Genomic DNA, 25,420 nt, shown 5'->3' with positions numbered 1-25,420 from the left:
GCACCCCAACTGTTTCTTTTCAATGGCTCCCATCCCTTCCTGCTCAGACATCAGTCACAGAGGCTTGGTCTGGGACCTGTGATGAACTCAGCTAACCTTAGGCTCAGAGCCTATATATTTTTCCTCTTCTGGGTCTGTCTGAGATATCCAGGTACAAATGGTCCTTTCCAGGACCGGATCATACTTGAGATGGTCACTAAGAGTCCTTGCAGGTTCAGGGATGCTTCCTGGAGTCTGGCATCTGGTAATCAGTCACATACACTGGATATGGCTGGATGTCAGAGATTCAGCATTGATCTCTGTCAGAATTGGCCTAACTGCCTCTCTCTGTCCCAGTAGCTACAACTTGGAGATCTCCACAGAACTCTGAAGATTCTTCCATAGACTAGATTAAAAAAAAAAATATGATGAAGGCCATGAAGCTCACTCCCCAGAATAATGTATACACATTTTATGTACCCTTAAAGTGCTTCCATGGACTCCCTAAGGGGTCTGTGAACCCCAACTTAACCTCTGCTCTGAAGGAAAGAGTCACCACTTTGCATGGGAGCTTAGGAGGTGTCTGGGATCCCCTCCTATGGAGGACTAGGGGGAGAGACCTTATCTCCAGGATATCCTTGAGATGCTCTCCTTTGGTCTCATTGCTCCTTCCTCAGCCCTTTGGTGCATGCACATCCTGGGGTCTTCTTACTAGAGATGGAATTCAGGCCCAGGAGCTGCTTGCTCTAGTTTAACCACCACATTCAGGCAGGAATCTTGGGAAATGGAGAAATCTTCAGTAGGTCTGAGGGGTTCAGGAACCCTGACTGGCCGACTTATCATGAGCTATCTAAAAGGCAGTGAATCTACATTACTAAAACCAGTCATCTGCAAAAATAGATCAGCTATATCATGAATGTATCCCAGGATAGTGGGAATGGCAGTATCTCATGGGTACAGTATGTTAACAGTACAAACTGTGCTGGATTCAGTAAGTAATCTCTGATTAAGGCAGAGATTTTGATGAGGCCTCAGCCAATGTACTTGGGAATTGCAGAACATTTAACTGAACTTCAGATAAGGTGCCCAGTGAACTTTTTAAAAACAGGTATTGCCAAAACAGTTAATTTTCTACCTAATCAACAATGTTATATAGTTTAGCATGTTGATATTAAAATCACAATGAGAATATTTGGTAAGAAACTGCAACCAAGGAGAGACTATATCACAGTGTATGTGATATATGATGATATATGTGATATATGTGAGATATAATGAGGGAAATGTTGAAGAGTGAGGTGACCACCTTTACATTCTTTGTTTAGCCAGGCTACCCTGTGACCTTGAACAACAGAAGTTTTAGAAGAACAGATGAGAAAATGAGGAGTCAGAAAAAGGACATGAAATATTGAGGTATATAGGTCCCATGCCACCGCCTCTCCCAAGTGGGCTATTGTTACATGATCACTAGAAAAAATGGTCTTACTTTGCCTATTTATCCCAGACTTATTACTGTGTTGTAGTTGGGTGGAGTCTTCTCAAGGTACAGGGCATAGTGGCATGAAAAAATAGAACAAATGCACATAACTCACATTTGTGACTCTAAGTTGTATTTCCTCCATTAGGGACTACCCTCTTTTACATTAGCCCCGTCATACCTAGGCAAGGCAGCTGTTTTATTAAAATAAAATGGTTGAATATGGTTACTTCAACTCTAGCCAAGAAACCAGATTTAAAATGGAGTTCCTTTGTTGCTTAAAGAGAAGGTAGAGGGGCGCCTGGGTGGCGCAGTCGGTTAAGCATCCGACTTCAGCCAGGTCACGATCTCGCGGTCCGTGAGTTCGAGCCCTGCGTCAGGCTCTGGGCTGATGGCTCAGAGCCTGGAGCCTGTTTCCGATTCTGTGTCTCCCTCTCTCTCTGCCCCTCCCCTGTTCATGCTCTGTCTCTCTCTGTCCCAAAAATAAAAACGTTGAAAAAAAAAATTAAAAAAAAAAAAAAAAAAAAAAAAAGAGAAGGTAGATATGATAACAGAGCTGAACTGGAAACCTGAAACTGAACAAGTGAATGCTTTATATGAGAACATGAAGAGTAGACCTTAAATAGTTTATGACAAATCTTAAGTCAGAGCTGGGGAAAAGGGCTCTCAAATTCCATTAGAATCTCTGAAACGGAGTAATCTACTCTTAATATCTTAATTTCTTAACTTTGTCTTTACTTCTTCCTTTCTTTTTAAAAATTTTTAACAAACAAACCCTACCATAAAGGAATGGGTTTTGAGTTTTAGAGTCTACTAATGATTAGTGTTCTCATGTGTTATTAGCATTATTTAGGCCATTGTTGAATGACTCATCAAATCAGAGATACACTCAAGTGCCTGAGTGTTCCTTTGTCAGCAGCTGCTGTCTACCCAAACTTTAGGGAAGGGAGTGGCCAGGATGTGGGGCAGTGGGAAAGGAGTTTAGACCTCTAGGATTCTGGGCCACTCACTGTTCAACTCTTTTTGCCTGTTCCATTTTGCAAATTTATTTTGAGACCATCTATTTCAACTTCCTCAATTTTTAGAAGGCAGCTGGGACTTGGAGATTTAAGGGGCTCATTTAGCAATTTAAACCAGATCTTGGCCTTTATTGCATTCATCTCTTTGTTCCTGGATCCTCTCAGACACTGAGATATTTTTTTTTTTTTTTAAGTAAACTCTGCCCCCAATGTGGGGCTTGAACTCACGACCCCAAGATCAAGAGTTGCATGCTGTACCGACTGAGCCAGCCAGGCAGCAGAGACACTGATATCTTATTTGAGAATAAGGATCGGCTACTCACCTAAGTCCCACTCACTTCTGTCCTGCCTCATAATATTTTTTTCATGTAAATGCAGAGTAGAAAAAAAAAATCACCTTAGGCTTGTATTCGAGGCTCAGCTCTGTTCTATGTTGGCTGTGTGGCACTGGGTTAGTCATTTAACCTCTCTGGCATCAATTTCACCATCTGTGAAATGGAACTAAAATATGTACCTCTCATGTTGACTGAGGATTAAACAAGCATGAGCGTGAAAAGGACCTGGTAGTGGGATGGTCCAGCATTCAGTCCTGGTCTCCTCTCTGTGGGAGGCCGGACCCCGGTGCCAGGCTGAGACCGGTCGAGCAACGGCTCCCTGTTGACCCAGCCAACCCGGTGGTTCCCCCTCCCATTCCCCCACTTGCAAAGGCATACGAAAGCCTTGTCAAGGCTGAGAAAGCTAATTCCTGAAGCCTGTGGTCTGTGGGTGTTGGCAGTAATGTTACCCCCCTTTTCTACCCCGGGTCAAAGGGAAACAAACAGGGGAACTGTGTTTTGCTAGCAATCTGTCAACAAGGTCTTGTTGTGACCCGTTTAGAAAGTTCATAAGGTACACAGAACTAAATGTTTTGGCTGGCAGCGATCATGTGAAACCTGTTTATTCTTAGAATGACCTGATCCATAAGAGTCTTGATATAAAAGATTGTGTACAGCAACAATAAAGCTGTCACTTGGGCCATGAGCCCAGGGGACCCTCCTGTTCCCAAACTGGCTTCTCTTCTCTTTTTTTTTCTTACATTCCCCTACCCTCAGGACCCTGATCTCGGTGTTTGTTGCGCCGGTCGCAACACCTCTCCCAAACTAAACCCGTCTGATCTGTGAAGTCTCAGTGAATATTCTCTCAAGCAAGCTCTTTTGCACTTCGAACCTTCCAACTTCTCATATGTATGTATGTATGTATGTATATATGTATGTATTTTAAGTAGGCTTCATGCCCATCATGGAGCTCAATGCGGGGCTTCAACTCACAACCCTGAAATCAAGACCTGAGTTGAGATCACAAGTCATGCTTAACGGTCTGAACAACCCAGGTGCCCCTTGGTGTCTCATATTTAAAACCAGGGCCTTGGATTAGATTATACTTAAAGTCCCTCCCTGTAAGATACGAGTCCTCAGCTTTCAGCCTGTTAGCTCCCATTGCTCTGTCCTCTGGGTCTTTTCTTTTTTCTTTTTTTTCTAAGACTGAAATTAGCCAATAAGCTTTCTAAAGCACAAGAAATTCTTTGCACTCCTGCCTTAATCCGTAAAGTAAGTTTTTAAAGAAGTCTTCATTTGTCCCACTTTGTGCTGGTTCTGGACCTATCAGGGAGGCAAAGAGCATGGCTGAATCTCTAGGGGTTTAAATGACATCATTAGGCTCCCTTTTCATTTCTTAGTTCTGCTTTTTTGGGTTGACTCTCTAGGGAGCAGTAAGAACAGTTGTGGGCCTCAGAGTGAGAGAGCTCAATCCTCTCCATCCCTTACCCCTCCACATTTCTGCCAAAGCACAGAAAGGACACTGACTTCTTTGCTTAGGTCACATACTCATCTCTAGACTAATTACTGTGTCTCTTAGGTGGATGGCATACTCTGGCCATCTCAAGTAACAGGACTATCTTGAGGTGAGGAGTGGAGGGCCACAAGACTGTTGGCCCCACTAGAATTTCATGGACGAGGGAGAAGCAGTTTGCAAAAACAATAGTTGTTTACCACTCATGTGGACTGCACACATCATCCCCATGTGCTAGTAGCTCTTTGATTCTGCACTGTTGCCATGGAATCTAAGACTGAAAAGGAGGCAAACAGTTCTGGACTTCTGGCAGCTCCAAGTTGAAAAGTTGACACAATCCACTGCCCCCACTATTGTCCTGTATTGTTTGCTTTGATTGGAAGAAATACTATATCATATTTTCAAATTTAATGACTAGCTACTGGCCAAGGACCTTTTGCAGAAATTTCTCCAGAAACTATAGGGTGTACTCTTACAATGCTGGTTGGAGTTGCCAGGATCCTTGGGCATCTCTATGTCCTGGTTCACCAGCAGACCATCAGCCTTTGCTGCTCTTTCATTGGCTGCATTCTGGAGATAGGAGCCTAGGGCCAGGGCAGAGAAGGAGGCTTTCAGGGGTGCTTAAAAAGCCAGTTGAGCAGCTGGATTCTTATCCACTATGGACAGCATTTCCATTATCATAAATATTCTCTAGGTTACTAAGTACCTAGAGAATTGCCCAGTGACTAGGGAACAGAAACTTATTTTTGCTTTCAAGAACCCAGAAAAGGGAAAATGTTCATGACAGAGCAAGGGTAGGAAGTAGGTCAAATACTAAAATGTGATCCATCTGGCTGGTCAGGCATTAGGTAGGAGACCCAAGGTTTTGGAGAGTCCCCAGTAAGCACACCTATCTGAATTACCTACCTGAGAAACTGATAGACCATATGTCCCCTTAATGTGAATGACAAGAAGGTGGCCCCTGCAGGCGGGAGATTTTAGCCCACACTCACCCCTGAAGCAGAGGCCCAGGTACGGCACAAATGCCCAATCGTATAGGGTGGGGATGTTATTCTTCACCAGGCCATGATGTTCTCTACAACATGTTACTGATGTTCCATCAAGTACCCAATAAAATTCAGTGAACGTAGAACATAACGATATCCCAATAAAATTTTGTTGAGTGAATGAAACCTCATGTCATGCTTTGAAAGCAAAAAGAAAACAGAACTCTTTCTGTTACAGCTAATTTAACTGTCAAATGTGTTGTGAGGCTGTATCTTTGACTTTCAGAAACATTTTGATAAACATCCTGTTGCCATTGTTTATGGACAGCGTATCTCTTATGGATCAGAATTAGTGGAACATAAACATGTTAAGATTTTCTCATATAATGTTCCAGATAATATTTTCCTATGTAACGTTCCAGATTTCAATCTTTGCTAACAAACCAGGTGATCAGGGCTATTGGGGTTTTCCGTATCTTTTCTAGGAGAAATCTGTTTTTTGGATTACTATCTTTGGCCACCAGATGGCAGTATTTGAACAATAAATTCTTAATCTGCTTTATAATACAAAATGGTTTTACAAAACTCTTTTATGTTTCAGAATCAATGCTTCAAAGTAAAATATGTAAGTTTTTTTTTTTTTTTAATAAGGCTGGTGTGTGTTTAACTGATCTCCTAATTAAGATAGAAGTTTGAGAGACAACCAAGGTATTGGTAAGAATGTAAAACATGCATGATTGATGATAAGGGGAGAAGGTTTGGCTTGGAGGTTAGACTCTAACATTAACTAGAGCCACGGCTGAGGCCTGATTCTGGAATTTATCAGATGAAGGTTTTAAGGCATGTCAAATGCATGGTAGGCCTTGAAAATATGATAGCTTATTTCCTCCCATTTCTTAATTTGACCCCAGGATTAGTAAGTCTTATTCTCATCACAAAGTATAACTGGGAGTAGTAGTGCTGGGAGCAGACACTTCTGGGCATATCCTTGAAAAGTGGGGTTATTTTTACATTGATGTAATTGTTGTTAAGTCTCTGGTGTTTTGATATTAGAGGAAGCACTGTCAAAGTAAGACAAATGATATACAGGGAAGGTAAAGGGGTATGTGTGCATTTTCCATGGGTTAGCTTCCCTCAAAATCTCCTTCTGATATAAGAGCTCAGCTTCATTTATATCCTCCAGCTTTTCTAAGAGTTTTGTCATCTAAGCAGGCAGAAAAATGCCCCAGCCTGAAAGAGTGTCAGAATATTAGAGCTGGAAAGAATTCTACAAACTAGGACTCCTGACATTTTGAAGTAGTCACGGGTTCAGGGAATTTGGTGAAAGCTATGGACCCTCTCCATACATTTTCAAACAAATCAGTCATCGATGAATTCCTAGGGCAAAGTTTCTCAACTGGTGTGTGTGTCCATGTGTGTATGTGTAGATGTGTAAGTCACATAGGCCCTAATTATTTTGAACCATCTGGTAGGGCTTTTTTTCCAAACCACACACAGAAATTCACTCTGTGAATACCATGGAAGGGCATCTAATGCCCTTGGTGCTTTGGGTAGACAAATGTTTAATCTCTTGCCTTGAGACTCTGTTAAAACTCTTTAATCTAGTAGCCTCTGATATCCCATTGAATGGTTTGAGACAGAAATGATTGTTATAACTCCAGTGACAAACTTATGTCCTTATTAAACACCAAGAGTGCTTATATTCCCAAATTCATGCTGGGAGAAAATACACTAAAATGTTAATTAGTAGTCATTTTTGGATGGTGAGAATGTGGGTAATTTAAATTTTGTTATATTGTACAGATTTCTTTTTCTTTCTTTTTTTTTTTTTTTTTTTTGAGAGAGAGAGAGAGAGAGAGAAAGAGAGGCTCGATCTCACTACTGTGAGACTGTGACCGTGAGATTGTGACCTGAGGAGAAATCAGTAGTCAGACACTTAACTGACTGAGCCACCCAGGCTCCCCTATTATGCAGATTTCTAATTAGGTACAATGAATATGTATTTGGGAATGTGAGAAAACCTAGATTTTATTTTTTAAAAAATAGATCACAGAATGTAATCCATATTCAATTACTTATATTAATAGCCAATAAAACAAAAAATGGCTAATAATTTTAATAAGATAAGTTCTCCAGACCTCTAGAGGCAGAAAGACATCCTGCAAGGCCAAATTTCAGGCTATAACAGATTCAGTTGGGCCTGAGGAGGACACAAGTGAAGGTAAATTCAAGTTTGGGATCCGATTTCCTTGTTACTAGATCTAGAAAAGTAGATTTGTCTGCCCCCAACCTTAATCTCTGTCTCTTTCACAGAGATATCAACTATATTTTGTTCAAAATTCTTGTCCTAGCAACTTCCTATTTGTATTTATAAATGTCTTTCAGCAGCCATTAAGGTCCCATAATTTATCTTGAGTATTATGTTGATGTGGCATGCTATATTAAGTTCCAATTTTGGACCATCCTTGAGTTCTGGGGATGACCCTCTTGGTTCCTGAGGGCTACTCTTTCAATGTTGCTTGGACGTGAGGATATATTTTTGATGGATGGGGATGGGGGGTGAATTCTAGAGATTAGTTCATGTGTGAGAGCTTTGTGGCCTGGAACCCAGACTTCTGATGTAAAGCATGAGGAGAAGAGGAGGAGCAAATGGGACCTGAAAATCAGGAGGAGAATGGTTAGGAGTTTGGCTTGCTGGATTAGTTCTAGGGTATCCTTTGTGGTAGAGAATTCCAGTAATGGGAGAGATGGAGATCTGACTTCTACATGATAACCAACCCTACATGATAAAGAGGGAGGGAGGAGAAGGATGAAAAGAGATACACGAGGTGAACATTTGGGGAAGACTTTGAGGCCTTTGGGACGTGGGAACTTTGGAGAGGTCTAGAAAACTACAGAATATAGGAGGGGAATTTGGAGAAGGGTTTTTTTCCCCCTGGATAGAAATTGGATCTCTTCAATGGTTTTTGATAGATGTTAGCAAAGATTATATATTCTTTTTTTTTTTTTTTGAAATTTTGATCTTTGTTCTTATTTCTCATATCTTTATTATGTGTTTCTTGACACTTTATTATAAAGTGTCACTTTTCAGGGGTGCCTGGGTGGCGCAGTCGGTTAAGTGTCTGACTTCAGCTCAGGTCATGATCTCACGGCTTGTGAGTTCGAGCCTCGTGTCAGGCTCTGTGCTGACAGCTCAGAGCCTGGAGCCTCTTCAGATTCTGTGTCTTTCTCTCTCTGCCCCTCCCGTGCTCACACTCTATCTCTCAAAAATAAATAAACATTAAAAAAAAATTTAAAGTGTCACTTTTCAGAAAAGTAACTCTTGGATTTGTTACTTTCATGACTGTCTTTATAATTTGTTTTTGCCCTAATTCTTTAGTCTTTATTATTTTGTCTATATTTTTTGAGTCAAATACCGGGTTTATATACATTAGTATTAAGACATCTCTTTTTATCAGAATTTTTAAAATAGTGAAAATATTTAAGACTGTGAATTGAATGCTGGGTTGGACTGAGACTTACGGAGATGGCCTTGGCTGTTGATACCAAGGAAATGTTTAATCTGATTTCAGCACCTGAGCCATCAGGTTTCCTCGTGTCTGTCAGAGAAGTCATATATATGTTCAAGATGGTAAAATGGAAATATCATGTTATCCCTCCCTAAGATAAGGTTTTGTTCCTTGTGTGTTTCACAAATATTTTTCTTTCCTGTTTTCTTATAAATAATTGTGTTAGGGTAGTCTCATCTCTTTTCTCCTTACCTTCACCACAACAATGAAACAGTATGGCCTGGACAAGGATCTGCTGTTAGTCTTTTATATTTAGTATGATTATAAACCTCAACATTATCTTTTCAAGATTGGAGTTTGCATTTCAGCTTTATTTGTACAACAAAAAATTTTGTCCCCGATTGAGGGATTTTAATTTTAATGAAGTACTATGTATGTATGTATGTATTTATTTATTTTACAACTTATTATTATTATTATTTTTTTTTTATGGATTGTGCTTTTGGTATTGTAAAGTCATCACCAAACCCAGGGTCACCTGGATTTTATCTCATGTAGTCTTCTAGGAGTTTTATAGTTTCGTATTTTACATTTTGGTCTGTGATCTTTTTGAGTTAATTTTTTGTGAAAGGTATAAAGTCTGTGTCTAGATTCATTTATTTCTTTGCCTGTGAATGTCTAGTTAAAGAATTTTTAAGCATTATCTAATGGGGAAAATTTTTTACATGAAGTGTCTGTTTCTTCCTTCCCTCCCAATATTTTCTTCCCTTAATGAGAATCTGTGATTAAAGAGAGAATTTCAAGGGAGAAACGTAAAACTGCCAGCAGAAGGCCATGCAACTTAGACTAGAGTGTGAGGCCTCCACTTCCCGTCCAGCTGGTTTTTCTTCCTCTGACAACAGTGGGAGTGGGGAGTGGGACGCCTTCCCTGGGCCGGATGTGCCAAACTGTTTCCAACTCCATTGTGGCCATCAGTAGGGTTCCCTCACCTCCTGCCTGTTCTTATTTGCCAGTTCATAGGCACCTTGGAATGGGAGCAGTGTTTAGAAAACCATGCGTTTGCATCAGTATCATAATCCCAAGTCACTTCAAGATTTGGGGGAAAATGAGCAAGGGCAGCTACCACCATGGTAACTGTGAAAAAATCAGTTCTTTGTAGAAGGTGTGACTGAATTGTTACAATTTGGAAAGAACTTGTCACAGTGTGTGATCTGCCCAGAGGCACTCTCCAAAACACCACAAAATCCTCCAGGAATCTTTTCATCCTTTTGAAACTCCAGTTTGCATTTCCAGGAGCCTGACTGACCTGCTGAGCACAGTGTTCTATAAAGGCAGAGTTACTGGTGGTGGCAGGGACACCAGAGTGGCATTACTTTTTGAGAAAGAGATGGGAACTCATTCATAAGAGCAAGATGGGCACAGAGAGCGTTAGGCTGCCCAGGCATGGAGGTGGGCAGTGAGGATAGGGAGGTCTTTGGGGACAAAAGGAATTGCCATGCTATGTTTGCCATGAGAAATAGAAATTGGTCCCTTCAAGATGAGATTTCTTCCCTCTCCTGCTAAGAACTAGGTAATACGGTCTGCTGGGAATAGAGGCACTAGATAAACAGTACTGAGGCTCCATTTGTGCCAGTCACCAGCCTTGGCAGCAATGCCACGGGGAAGATGGCTTTAGTTTCACTTTGCTTGAGGAATTTACAGCTCAGTGTGGTAATGACCCAGTCTAAGGTAGGGAGTGGGGGATTGGATAATCCGAAGTTAGAACTCTTTCCTTACGTCTAGGTGCCCCCTTCTGCATCCACACATAACATCTCCCTTAAACTGATTACTGAGCCTTGAATTTACATCACGGCATGTTAGCAGACAAGTTGAGAATGACTAAATCTGGCTGAGGTGAAGGCAGTAACTTGGATGGCCTTGTTATGTTATACTTTCCTTAGTCCTCTTCATAAGGTCACCTGTAATATTGTCTACCCTTAAGGATTACTGAGAATATTTTAAAAAAATGTTTATTTATTTTTGAGAGAGAGAGAGAGAGGCAGTGAGAGAGGGAGAGAGAGAATCCTAAGCAGGCTCTGCACTGTCAGCACAGAGCCTGATGTAGGTCTCGAATTCAAACCATGAGATCATGACCTGAGCCGAAATTAAGAGTCATATGCTTAACCTACTGAGCCTCCCAGGCACCCCTTGTAGGATGATTGAGAGTATTAAATGAAATAATGAGGGTAAAGCACTGGGTAGATGGTCACTAAATAACTATGATGATTATGACAAAGAATTATTTTCAAAGGAAACTTAATGGTAGAATTGGTTCAATCTATTCATAGGAATTCTTATTTGTTTTGTTTTTGTTTTTGTTTTTTTGCTCACATAAGGAATGATGCAGAAATGAATAGTTTTTAGATTCATTTTGGTAGATGCCAAATATACCCTCAGACCAAATAAAGTGTTCTTGACAAAACAAGTCATTTTAATGTAAAAGAATTTCAAGAAAAACTAAATAATCTTTAGTCCCTCCTCTAAAGATAAGGGCTTGCAGCACTAGTTTCTACATTACTTAATAAACTATTAAGTTTTCGAAGTGGGAAAATAATCTGATGAGTGAAGATTTTAAGCGAATTTACTTCACAAGTGTTTGGAGCTGTGGTCAACTTCAAGATTAAACTCCCTGTCATTTGGCCAGGTGCGGATGAACTCATTTGTTGTACTGTATGAAAAGTAAACATTTTGTAGAACTATAAACACCTGTCCTTACCATAGTATCCATCCTCTGGGCCCTTTGTTTTTTTAATTTTTTTTTTTTTCAACGTTTATTTATTTTTTGGGGGACAGAGAGAGAGACAGAGCATGAACGGGGGAGGGGGAGGGGCAGAGAGAGAGGGAGATACAGAATCGGAAACAGGCTCCAGGCTCTGAGCCATCAGCCCAGAGCCTGACATGGGGCTCGAACTCACGGACCGCGAGATTGCGACCTGGCTGAAGTCGGACGCTTAACCGACTGCGCCACCCAGGCGCCCCTGGGCCCTTTGTTATGGAAAGGTTTTCTCTGTGTTCTATCCATACAAAACCTATGAAGCTTTAAACAATGTGACTAATAGCAAAGATGATCAGCAGGGCGTCTCCTTCTGTGGCTCATTTCTTTCTGGATTGGGCTACTGTATACATGTAACATAATTGTGTTTTGCACATTATTTGCTCCTTATTTGAAACCTGAAGGGGAGTTGTCTAAAAGGAAAGCGAAGGACCTTTAAAGATGAACAATGCAGGCAGATTATTTGCTCACAATCATGTTTGTAGGCTAGCCAAACAGGACTTTGTATTATAGTTAAAAGTGTTTCTGAACTGCTTTTTAGTTTCTCATCACTGTATTCATATGGCTTCTGTTTCTGGAGAGAAAAACCTAATTTTTGTCTTTTTAACAGAATTACCTAATTGCACAGTCATTTTCAACCATACAAAAGCCCACATTAAAAAGGAGCCAACAGGAATAATTATGACTCATAAAAGAGGTAAATGATCTGATATGTAGTTGTTGTGTTTTGAGGGATTTAATTTGACATCAACAGAAAAAGGATTTTTCTGAAGAAAAAAACATTTTATCATTTAATCCACAATGTATTTAGCTATCGACAGTTCTTTTTTTTTTTACAGTATACAATTTTATTTTATTTTATTTTTATTTTTTAAATTTACATCCAAGTTAGTTAGCATATAGTGCAACAATGATTTCAGGGTTAGATTCCTTAATGCCCCTTACCCATTTAGCCCATCCTTCCTCCTACAACCCCTCCAGTAACCCTCTGTTCTCCACATTTAAGAGTCTCTTATGTTTTGTCCCCTTCCCTGTTTTTATATTATTTTTGCTTCCCTACCCTTGGGTTCATCTGTTCTGTCTTTAAGTCCTCATATGAGTGAAGTCATATGATACTTGTCTTTCTCTGACTAATTTCACTTAGCATAATACCTTCTAGTTCCATCCATGTAGTTGCAAATGGTGAGATTTCCTTCTTTTTGATTGCCGAGTAATACCTCATTGTATATGTATATACAACATCTTTATCCATTAATCCATCGGTGGGCATTTGGGCTCTTGCCATACTTTGGCTATTGTTGATAGTGCTGCTATAAACATTGGGGTGCATGTGCCCCTTCAAAACAGCATACCTGTATCCCTTGGATAAATACCTAGTAGTGCAATTGCTGGGTCATAGAGTAGTTCTATTTTTAATTTTTTGAGGAACCTCCACACTGTTTTCCAGAGTGGCTGCACCAGTTTGCATTCCCACCAGCAGTGCAAAAGAGATCCTCTTTCTCTGTATCCTTGTCAACATCTGTTGTTGCCTGAGTTGTTAATGTTAGCCATTCTGACAGGTGTGAAGTGGTATCTCATTGTGGTTTTGATTTGTATTTCCCTGATGATGAGTGATGTTGAGCATTTTTTCATGTGTCGGTTGGTCATCTGGATGTCTTCTTTGGAGAAGTGTCTGTTCATGTCTTTTGCCCATTTCTTCACTGGATTATTTGTTTCTTGGGTGTTGAGTTTGATAACTTCTTTATAGATTTTAGATACGAACCATTTATCTGATAGGTTGTTTGCAAATATCTTCTCCCATTCTGTCAGTTGCCTTTTAGTTTTGTTGCTTGTTTCCTTCACTGTGCAGAAGCTTTTTATTTTGATGAGGTCCCAATAGTTCATTTTTGCTTTTGTTTCCTTTGCCTCCAGAGACGTGTTGAGTAAGAAGTTGCTGCGGCCAGGATCAAAGAGGTTTTTGCCTGCTTTCTTCTCGAGGATTTTGATGGCTTCCTGTCTTGTATTTAAGTCTTTCATCCATTTTGAGTTTAATTTTGTGTGTGATGTAAGAAAGTGGTCCAGGTTCATTCTCCTGCATGTCGCTATCCAGTTTTCCCAGCACCACTTGCTGAAGAGACTGTCTTTATTCCATTGAATATTCTTTCCTGCTTTGTCAAAGATTAGTTGGCCATACATTTGTGGGTCCATTTCTGGGTTCTTTATTCTGTTCCATTGATCTGAGTGTCTGTTTTTGTGCCAGTACCATACTGTCTTGCTGATTATAGCTTTGTAATACAGCTTGAAGTCTGGCTATAAACAGTTCTATTAACAACTCATTTAATGTTTTTCTGATTCATTTGGTGCTTAACAAATGGATTACTTTAGCTCTTGCATCTCAATTCATTGTTGTATGATTCTTCAATCTCCATTTTCATTGACTGGTGAGATAAAATAATTATCGTAAGAGATTTTGGTGTGTGCATATCAAAACTGGACATCTCCAGGGGGTAAAAAAATAAGGACATGTAGGACTTGAACAGTAGAATAAGTAAACTTTTTGCATGTGTATGCAAGCACCCACATGTGCACATGCACTCATAAATATAGGAAAAAGACCTTTCATCCTTTGAATAGAGAAGAAACACTTTTCTCCCCATATGTTCCTGGAACATTTAAAACAGTTGATCCCATGTTTGACCACAAAGAAAATTTTGATACGTCTTTGTATTTCACTTTGAGCAATAATCATGCATTACTTTCATAATGCAAATAGCACCAAAATAAAGACAAAATTTAAAAATGGGTTTGCTGTATTTCTAATGTTTAGAATAATGTTTGGCACATATTAGGCACTCACTAAATGTTGGGTACATAAGTAAACAAATGGATTTTAATAACTTTTGTTGAGTACCTGCTATGTGCCAGGCACTGAACAGCAGGTATTGCCTGATAGTCGTGTGGTCTAAAGCCATTTGAGTTAAATGGATTTTGGTATATCACAGAACAAACAAACCATGTGACCTAAAACCTAACTAGCAGATAACAAGTGTGCAGTCATTCCTTTAGCCCATAACAGGGGCTATACCTTTTCTCCAACTGCATTGTAAGGGCTTCTGCTGAATTGGTTTATTTAATACTTTTGATGTGCAGTACACATTTCCCATACTTCAGGTGATAATTTAAAGAGTGAAGGAGGAGTGATAAGGGCATATGGACTAGGGAAAGCTTTCTGACACCGATCATGCTGACTGCACTAGGTAACTCTGACATCCTTTCCAGCTTTACCAAGAATAATTCTGCTATCTCTAAGCATACTGGCTCCATGGTTGTTTACTTACGATTATTTTTTACTTGTTATCTGGAAATCGGTTCTTTTTCATTTAAAATCTTTTTCATTAAAAATATCTTTCATTTAAAAATACTTCTTTCCTCTTTTCAAAATGTTGGCTCAGTTGAGGGGGTTAAGTTTTTGCTGTAATTGCTGACTTTGTTCGTTGTAATAGGCATTCCTTCTGAACTATAGTGCGTATTCATTTTCTTAGACATTTTCAATCAGAGTAAAAGAAGAGCTCATGATTGGATTAGGCTTTTCACTTGTTTCTTATTAGATATTTGATTACAATTTGGAAATGTTTGCTGCCCATAGGCAAAATTAGCATCAGTGTTAAAGGTATTACATTTTCCCACTTCATAATGTGTTGTGTATCTTAATTAATAGTAGACAGAATAATAGGGCTGTGTTTTTTCTTTTTGTTTTTTTAAATCTATCAATTATTGAAAGCTTATTATGTGCTGGACACTGAACAAAGCTCTTTAAGCAACTTATTTCTTTTATTCCTCACAACAATCTTATAAACAGGCATGGTGAAGATAAATAACAAAACTAGTAACAGAAATTCTTCCTGGCTCAAAGTCTGTGCTTTTAACCACTGTGCTACACTTTTCCTGTCTCTTCCATGCTCATATTCTGGAACTGGCCTTCTTCTAGAACATCTTCCTTTTAGAAGAAATATTTAAACATTTTAAAAAATGTTTTTAATTATTTTTGAGAGAAAGAGAGTGTGAGTGGGAGAGGGGCAGAGAGAGAGGGAGACACATAATCTGAAGCAGGTTCCAGTCTCTGAGCTGTCAGCACAGAGCCCGACGTGGGGCTCAAACTCGTGAACCACAAACTCGTGAACCACAAGATCCTGACCTGAGCTGAAGTCGGATGCTTAACCAACTGAGCCACCCAGGCACCTCAGAAGAAATGTTTAGAAGAAAATTTTCATTACATTTTTTTGAGTAAAATTCAAGTATCCTGATCCTTGGGTCCAGCCCTTAGCTTTTCTATAGCTTCATTTCCACTCTGTTTTTCACCATTGTCAAAATCTTCAATTTCTTGGTCCTGCCACTTCCTCCCAGTTTAGTAAACCCATCTTAGGCTTTCTTTCTTCTCTATGAGCCTCATGTTTGATCATCTAAAATATTCTCCCATAAGGAGGCCTCGCTGGCTTAGTTGGTAGAGTATGTGACTCTTTTTATTATTTTATTTATTTATTTACTTACTTACTTTAGAGAAAGAGAGAGCATGTGAGTGGGGAGAGGCGCAGAGGGAGAGAGAGAATCTCTCCATGCTGAACATGGAGCCTGATGTGGGGCTCAATCTCGCGATTGTGAGGTCATGACCTGAGCCGAAATCAAGAGTTGGACGCCCAACTTACTGAGTCACCCAGGTGCCCCAGAGTGTGTGACTCTTGATCTCGGGGTTGTGAGTTCTAGCCCCACGTTGGGTGTAGAGATTATTTAAAAATAAAATCTGAAAAAAACGTTCTCCCATAAATACTCCTTTTACTTCTATTCTATTGCTAAACCCACTCTATTATATCCCAACCATGGATTGATGCCTCAATTTGCTTCCTTTGCTTCTATCTTCAGATTAACTAGTCGATGTTAGAGACAAGTATCAGTAGGTCTTGTAATAAACCTTGCAGATTGGTACCACTACACATTTATGGCCTTAAACTCTTGCTAGGCTCTCCTTTCATTCTGTGGCATTGCTGTTTTCAGGTTCTTTCTTCATTGTTTTCAAGAACAGTGCCATGTCGGTACCATTGTCCTTAAGTTGTCACTTCCCTTACTCTTAGCTAGGTTTTCTCTTGCTTCGTCAAGCACATTGAGACCAGTAAGTATTATTTTGCTCAGCTTTCCATCCCTTTGTTGCCACTCATCTACATGCATACCATTCTTGACTGTCTTCCACAGGATAAGGGGAACTCCTTCCTATACAAATCCAACTCCTCACCTTGACCACAAGTCCAAGATGGAAGCATCTGTGTTCTGGGCAGGAGGATGGAAGAGAAGGTGAAGAAGGGGATCAAGGATTCACACATACTCTTTGAGGAAGTTTCCTGGAATCTCCTCCATGATTCTTCTTTTTGTATTACCATGGCCAGAATTCAGCCACAAGCCAAAGGTGACCAAGCTTTAAGGGCAGCTGTGAAATATAACCTTTATTTTTGGCAAATCCATGCTCAACTAAAATTTTTATTATTACAGAAGCAGCATAGAATGTAAATTAGAGACATTGAACAGTGTCTACCAGTATTCCTTTGCACATGAAAAAAAATTGAGTTCCCTCACTCTTTTTTCTTATTTTTTACTTATATTGCAAATATTTTACAAATATTACCTTTTAATTTTATAATCTTTAATTTTTTTATGCTCTCATCATACAGAAGAGGGAACATGAAGTGGGGAGAAGGGCAGAGGCAGAGAGAGGAAATCCCCAGCAGGCTCCATGCTCAGCACAGAGCCCAATGTGGGCTTGATGCGAAACTTGATCCCATGACCCTGGGACCATGACCCAAGCCAAAATCAAGAGTGGGACCCTCAACCGACTGAGCCACCCAGGTATCCCAGGCATTCCGTTTTATAAAACTAATTTCTTGTTTCTGGATTTTATATTTTGCTTAAGTAGGCCTTCCTTATCCATATGTTCTCATATTTTCTTTTGGTAGTTTTATACTTTTGTTTTTTTTTTACTTTAGATCTTCATTATATGTGGTATTTAAATTTTGGTAGTGTGACATAGGGATCCATCTTTATTTTTTCAATTTTTATCTAACTCCAACTCGTTTTAAACTAGCCTTCATTCTCATTCATTTGAAATGCCACATTTATGGTGAACTAAATTTTAATACATACACAAGTCTGTTATGGGCTCCCTATTTCAGTTATATTGAGCTATTACTAAACTCTCAATTTTTGTTACCATGGTTTTGTAGAATTTCTTTATTCTTCACTCTTTTTCTTCTTTTCCTCCCCACCCCTCCTCTTTTCTCTACTCTTACTTTCATTTCACCTAGCTGAGCTTGTAGGACACTCCTATGAGGGTGAGACAAACTGGTACAAGCTTCCACCTCTGTTTTCTTCACTGTAGAATCTTTGTGCCTCTTGTACTCAGCACCCTTGTGTTTCTTTGCTGCCTAATGTCACCTTTCTGGGTCTTGCATTGTGTGAGATGCTGCCATTGGATGGATTGCTACTTATAGTTGACTTGTTCTTTGTGCTTCATCCTTTTGATCCTTTGTGTGTGTATAAAATCTATTTATTTTTATGACTATATTTAAACATTTTCCCTAAGTTCTCTGAAGATGTAAAATCAATTGTTGACATCAATACATGTGAATCCACCTCTTTATTTCCTTTTATTTATCTTTTTTGACTGCCTGACTGGTTTCTTCAGGAAGGATGGAATTGTTTTCTGAGTCAATGAGCTGCTAAATCTCAGAATCAGGTAGCACATGAATGTTACATGGTTCTCAGTGGTTTATATGGCCTTGGAAACAATTTGCTACCTAAAGTTCTGGCTGAACTTGTCCTGGATGCAGATAGTAAGGGAGTGCTTGTGGGTGGTTCAGTAGGATGAGAAATAGGCACACCTCTCCCTAGAGCTTTATCTCTCTAGACTCTTTGGGCCACTTTTCTGCTATCCACTTTGACTTTCTCTATGGTCATGGCCTGTCTGATCAGTGTTCTTCTTTAACTCATTTTATTGTCTTGTCTACAGTTTCTTTTCCAGATGAATTTCCTATTCAACTTGTCAGAATCTAATAAAAAAGTCTCACAATTTTGATTTTGACTGTATTTAATCCAACTAATGGGAGGGATATTAACCTTATTGACCATGTTGGATCATCAGAACAGTTTCTGATGACAGGACTTGGGACTTTAGTGGTTTTCATGAGTGTGTGTGTATGTGTGTGTACGTGCATGTATAGGTGTATAGAATGGTGGGTGGGAGATAAACATGGAGGGCTTTCCTTTACAGTGTCGTTCCAATAGGAACTGTAGGAGGAAAGTAAATTTACTTGTTTAGTCAGCCATCTTGAATAGAAGCTCTGATTACTTTTATGAGACAGAACAATCTATATTTAAAAAGGAATCAAGGCCAAATAAGCCAATACAGTTTGGTTTACATTAAAATGTTAATCAATGCACATAAAGTCACTGAATGCACACTGAAAGGTTGCCACAGCAACAGTCATTTTCATGAAATGATTTTAGATACTAGATTCTTGAGTGAAGGCATGCCTTATTATTTGCTTTAAGACATCTTTAGTGCACTCGCTTTCTCTCTCTCTCTCTCTCTCTCTCTCATCTCCTTGGAGGATAGAAAATGGAAAGGGATCTGCACCTGATAGAATTATTTGAAAGCAACAGAAATAAATTTTACTCATTGAAGCAAAAAAATGTATTAATTGGTAGGATGAAAGGGTGGTTCACAGAGTTGAAGGAAATGTGAAGAGGGGGATTCAGAGGGGTCAGAACTATAAAGCAACTCTGAGAATCTGGGAAGCAGTAATCACAAAATGGCATCTTCAGGGCAACCAGAAGAATGAGTGAACTCTTACCATTTTCAGTTTTGTGTCACTATGTTCAAGGTTTAAATTCTAGGAAGTTTCTGATCTACCTGGTTTGAAAGAAAAATTTTGTACACACACACGCGTGCGCATGCACTTACACACACCTTTTTATAGAGAGGATTGTTGCAGAGAGATGATTCTTTTTTTAATTATTTATTTAAATTCAGGTTAGTTAACATGCAGTGTGGTATTGGTTTCAGGAATACAACCCAGTGATTCATCACTTACATATAACACCCAGTGCTCATCCAATGAGTGCCCTTCTTAATGCCCATCACCCATTTAGCCTATCTTCCCACTGACTCCCCTCTAGCAACCCCCAGTTTGTTCTCTGTATTAAAGAATCTGTTATGGTTTGCCTCCCTGTTTTTATCATATTTTTCTTCCCTTCCCCTATGTTCATCTGTTGTGTTTCTTATATTCCACATATGAGTGAAATCTTTCTCTGCCTGACTTAGTTTGCCTAGCATAATACACTCTAGTTCCATCCACATTTTTGCAAATGACAAGGTTTCATTCTTTTTGATTGCCAACTAGTATTCCATTGTGTGTGGAATTCTTCTTTGCCCATTCATCAGTCAATAGACATTTGGGCTCTTTCCATAATTTGGCTCTTGCTGATGGCATTGCAGAAAGATTATTATTTAAGTTTATTTCTTTATTTTGAGAGGGCTGCAGAGAGAGTCCTAAGCAGGCTCTACACTGACAGTGCAGGCTTAGGGGCTAGACTCATGAACCGTGAGATCATGACCTGAGCCGAAGTCAGATGCTTAACTGATTAAGCCACCCTTTGCCAGGTGACTTTGTGGTTCCTCTTACCAGAGGTGTAGTATATTTTCCTGTCCTACTGATGTTGGGATGGGCCATGTGATTTCTTTTGGCCAATGAGATATTAGTGAACATGATGACAACAAAGGCTTCAAATATGTTGATGTGTTTTGGCTTGCCCTCCTGTGCTTCTGTGTTGCCATAAACATATCCTAAGTTCTCCCCTAGACCCAGAAGAATGATGACGTGGAGCAGAGTTGCCCCAACCGACTCACATACCCACAGTGTGAGGCTGAGCTGTCTCAGCAGACCTGCAGATTTATGAACATGAGAGTAAATACTTGTAGCATGTTCCTTGGTTTTGGGGTAATGCTAAGCAGCATTTTTTTGTGGTAGTATTTAACTGATACATTACTCTTCCAGTGAATGTATTCATTTAAACGAGAGTATTGTGGAGTTCATGCCTTAATCCATTTGCATGTTTATAGAGATTCATGCATGATAGGGAGAAAATGCTAGGCAGAAGCTGTCTTGTGGAATCCCCTTAGTATATACCAGGAGGCAAAAACCTACTACATAAATATTGGTTTCACACACTTAATGATCACTGTTTTTGTTAGAAAAGTGAAGTGGATTCTGAAAAGCCTTTATAACACAGTATAGTTATCCAGAATTCTTTCCCAGCTAAGTGCATTTTCTTCATAATTCTAGTATAGGTTAGACTGTGGCTCTGGTTATTATAAACTTGCCAGAACTTTGATGGCTCTTGAAACTCTGTTTAATATGGTATCCAAAAAGAAAAAAAAAAAAGGTATCCAGCAGATTTCTAGGCAGAAGTCTTCCAAGGAGAAAGTCATCAACACATTCCTGGAAGTTGTTCTGTTTATGAGATTGAGTTCAAAATTCTAGTTTTTTTTTTTTTTTTTTGGTCTATAAAAAAATCAGTTTTTATTTTATTAACTCTTATTAAATAAGAGTCTTCTTATTTGTATTGTTGATGGCAGGGTCCCCATCAACCTGGTTCCTGTCCTTTCTCCTTATCCCAGGCTGATTGGACTTATAAATATGCAAAAAAGTAATTTCCATTTCTTCAGCTATTGAGAAAATGGGGTTTGGGGGTGCCTGGGTGGCTTAGCTGAGTGTCTGACTCTTGATTTTGGCTTAGCTCATGATCCCAGGGTCCTGGGGTTGAGCCCCACATCGGGCTCCGCGCTGAGCATGGGGCCTACTTAAGATTCCCTCTCTCTCTCTCTCTCTCTCTCTCTCTCTGTCTCTCTGTCTTTCTCCCTCTGTCTGTCTCTTACTCTCACCCTCTCCCTTCTCTTCTGCTTGTGCTCTCTCTCTCTCTCTAAAAAAGAAAAAAAAAAAAAGAAAGAAAATGGGGTTGATCTTCACAGTGGCAAGCATTGCTTTCACTAATATAAAGTAGCATAGTCCCACCCCAGGAAACCTGGCAGCCTGTGGAAATAGTTCAACTCCACTTGTGTGTGTGTGTGTGTGTGTGTGTGAGTATGAACTAACATGGACAAATGGCCCAAGTCATGCCTTTTGGCATGGTCTCTTACCTGTTGTCCACTGATGGATGGATGACCTGAAGGATCCTGAAGGAAGCCCATTTCTCTGGGTTTGGGCATCACAGAGTCACTGATTTTGGCCTTCAGTGGGACCTCAGTGGACCTGGGAGGACTTCAGTTGTACAACTCTTGAACATTCCTGGAAACTGGTGCAAATCGTCCTTTATGTCTTATGGCATAGTTTTGTAATTTTCTCTCAAAGTATATCCTCCACATTTCTTAAGTTTATTGATAGTGGTTATACTTTACATGTAAAGAGTTTTGCTTTTGGAGTTAAATTTTTCATCGCATTTTTGGGTTTTGCTAATATGTAGGAAAGTTAGTAATTTGGATAATTTGTTTCATAACTAGCCCCTCAGTGAATATTCTGATGAATTATGATTAGTTGATATCCTGAAGCTTTTAAATAGACCCTCATGTGAGAATTCTTTCTCTTTTCTGATAGTTATGCTTTTTTTTTATTGCCTTCTCCCTACCCCCATTTGCCAAAATATTCAAGGAACTTTTAAATATAGCTGTAAAAGGGGCGCCTGGGTGGCGCAGTCGGTTAAGCGTCGGACTTCAGCCAGGTCACGATCTCGCGGTCCGTGAGTTCGAGCCCCGCGTCAGGCTCTGGGCTGATGGCTCAGAGCCTGGAGCCTGTTTCCGATTCTGTGTCTCCCTCTCTCTCTGCCCCTCCCCCGTTCATGCTCTGTCTCTCTCTGTCCCAAAAATAAATAAACGTTGAAAAAAAAATAAAAAAATAAATATAGCTGTAATATTGGATATTTCAGTTTTGATCCTAAAACTTATGTCTATGTTTTAAGGGGCTTGGTTTCTCATTTTCTGTTTTTCTATTCAGGCATATGTATATGTATCTCTATGTATACTTTACAGATTTTTATTTTTACGTAATCTCTACACCCAACATGGGCTTGAACCCACAACCCCAAGATCAAGAGTCACAAAGCTCCACTGACTGAATCAGCCAGGTGCCCGAGGCATATGTATATTTTATTAAATGAAGGGAATTGTTCCCTAAGTTTAATGCTCTGTAATGGATTATTAGAACATGAAAATTACCTGGACCATGAAAATGTGTTTTCAAATTATGTCAACTGGGGTATGGAAGAAAATCACATAAATCCTTCTTTAGAAAGAAAGAAAATTATATGAACAGAAATATGATTTTTCACTTTAAGAACAGATCAACTTATCAGTAAAGTACTTGTTAGTTGGATTTTGAAGGTTCAAGAAAAGTATCTAAGACAAATGCATTTCTTTTCATTGAACTAACTGTTTTGAAGCTCCTGACACCCAAGGAGAAGATAAGAATTTTTCTAGTACTAAAATATCTGTTCCTTTCCTGTAGCACATAATAAACCCATTGTTTAATTTGCTGTCTCTAACACTTCTGAAATATTATTTAAACAAATTGTATTATGTTAATAGTGGTTTTTATTAAAGAGAATAATGAATGTCTCAAATGTTGTTTGTTGTAAATGATTCACAGTAAACTAGGATCTTCTTTAAAGACTGGTTGTAATCAACATTTATATAAAAATATGCACCCGAGGGGTGCCTGGGTGGCTCAGTCAGTTAGGCTTTGGATTTCGGCTCAGGTCGTGATCTTGCAGTTCATGGGTTTGAGCCCTGCATTATGCTCTGTGCTGACAGCTCAGAGCCTGGATCCTGCTTTGATTTCTGTGTCTCCCTCTCTCTCTGCCCTTTCGCCACTTGCTTCTGTCTCCGTCTCTCTCTCTCTCAAAAATAAACATTAAAAAAACTAAAAAAAAATACACCTGATTTCTTCAATATAGTAGATTTAAAAAGATAAAAGAATTCTTTAAAAAAAAATTTTTTTTTTTCCAACGTTTATTTATTTTTGGGACAGAGAGAGACAGAGCATGAACGGGGGAGGGGCAGAGAGAGAGGGAGACACAGAATCGGAAACAGGCTCCAGGCTCTGAGCCATCAGCCCAGAGCCCGATGCGGGGCTCGAACTCACAGACCGCGAGATCGTGACCTGGCTGAAGTTGGACGCTTAACCGACTGCGCCACCCAGGCGCCCCTAAAAAGATAAAAGAATTCTTGACAGTTTGCCCCCTGAAACTTAAACACAATGCAATAAGTAATAGGGTGAGATAGTTACATGGTCATGGATAGCCCCAAATTGCAGTGTAACCCCAAATCACTAAGGAATGTACATCATGGATTTAATAAACTTCTTTGGCACATACTATGTCAAGAATTAGGCAAGAACTTCTGAGTTATGTGCATCTTGCACTTTCCTCAGCCCTGTGCGCTTCAACCTTTCTTTTCTCCCTCTTGAGAAGCCCACTCATGGAAGAAGCCACTAAGCCTAATCTCCCATTAACTTCCTCAACTTTCTTCTTTTGCTTCACCTCCATTCACTCTCCCTAGCTCTAAGCTTGAAGGCAGTTGAGGGGCTCTATTTAGCTAAAAGATTTTGAATTAGGAGAAGAAAAGAGCTAGAATATAAGCTATTAGATTTAAGAGTGGTTGTCAGTGGACGTAGGGCAAGTCTAAAAATTCTTCCCCCTTTTTTTCCCTACTGGTGTCCTATGAAGTTCTTCCCCACTCTGTGAGAATACTTTTTTTTTTTTTTGGCATGATGTGTGCAGCCTGAGTAGCCCCAAGGCTGGGAAGGCTGAGAAGGCTGGGAAGGGTTTGATGCACCCAAACAGCTTTTCTCTCATCATTGAAATTCTCCTCACATACCAGTCTGGTTATTTTCTTATACATTTGCACAAGGCATCTATGGCATGAGTCACAGTAAGAAACTCATCATAAGAATGTGCCAGATTGCAAAATAGATTTCCTTCCCCCCACTAATAGCAGATTCAAGATTTTAAAATTACAGTGATTCAGTAGGCTTAAGAGTATGATTTTTGAAGCCTCATACTTTTTTTTTTTTTTTGCTAATATAAACTGCATTTTTGACTATAAAAATTAACTCAAATTGTCATTTAATTTATTCTCAAGTTTAAACAATTGCCCCTATGGAGCTGTACTCTTCAAATTGAAAATGAATTCCATCATAAATATCACACCACAATTAAGTATCACAAGCATAGGCAGCAGGTGCAACTCTACTGTTAGCGTGTATGTGTGCCGTGTGTACATGCTGAGTGTGTGTTGTGTGTGTGGTATATGTGTGTATATATGATGGGTGTGTGGTTTGTGTGTTGGGCATATATGTTTATGTACATGTTTTTGGTGTATGTGTGCTATTTATGGTATATTTTTTGTGACGAATAAATGTGTGCTGTGGTGTGTGAGTGGAGTGTGTGGTATGTGTGTGTTGTTTGTGTAGTATGTGCATTTTATGTTTGTGTGATGAATATGTGGGGTGTGTATGTGTGCATGTCTGTGTGTGTCTGTGTGTGGTGTTCTGCAGGGATTTGAGACCCAGAGCTTAAACTTTTTGGTTTAAGGGGCACCTGGGTGGCTCAATTGGTTGAGTATCCAACTTCGGCTCAGGTCATGATCTCACAGTTTGTGGGTTTGAGTTCCACATCAGGCTTTGTGCTGACAGCATGGTCCCTGCTTTGAATTCTCTGTCTTCCTCTCTCTCTGCCCC

At 39.6% G+C, this 25,420-nt stretch overlaps 1 protein-coding gene across 7 annotated transcripts in view; it reads left to right on the top strand.

Moving 5' to 3' along the window:
- Nucleotides 1–18,705, top strand: part of APTX (aprataxin) — a 65,582-nt gene extending 46,877 nt beyond the window's left edge. For 4 of the 7 annotated variants that reach the window (XM_045468696.1, XM_045468695.1, XM_045468697.1 and 1 more), the window contains one exon: nucleotides 16,833–18,705. The gene's annotated coding sequence lies outside the window, so the exon portion shown is untranslated. The remainder of the gene's footprint in view (nucleotides 1–16,832) is intronic. The other 3 variants (XR_006710154.1, XR_006710152.1, XR_006710153.1) reach the window with 2 other exon arrangements.
- The last annotated feature ends 6,715 nt before the right edge of the window (nucleotides 18,706–25,420 follow it).

The sequence above is a fragment of the Leopardus geoffroyi genome, chromosome D4, assembly GCF_018350155.1.
Source record: "Leopardus geoffroyi isolate Oge1 chromosome D4, O.geoffroyi_Oge1_pat1.0, whole genome shotgun sequence".
Taxonomy (NCBI): Eukaryota; Metazoa; Chordata; class Mammalia; order Carnivora; family Felidae; genus Leopardus; species Leopardus geoffroyi.
The sequence above is the reverse complement of the archived record's forward strand: the minus strand, read 5'-3'. Positions and strand labels throughout refer to the sequence as shown.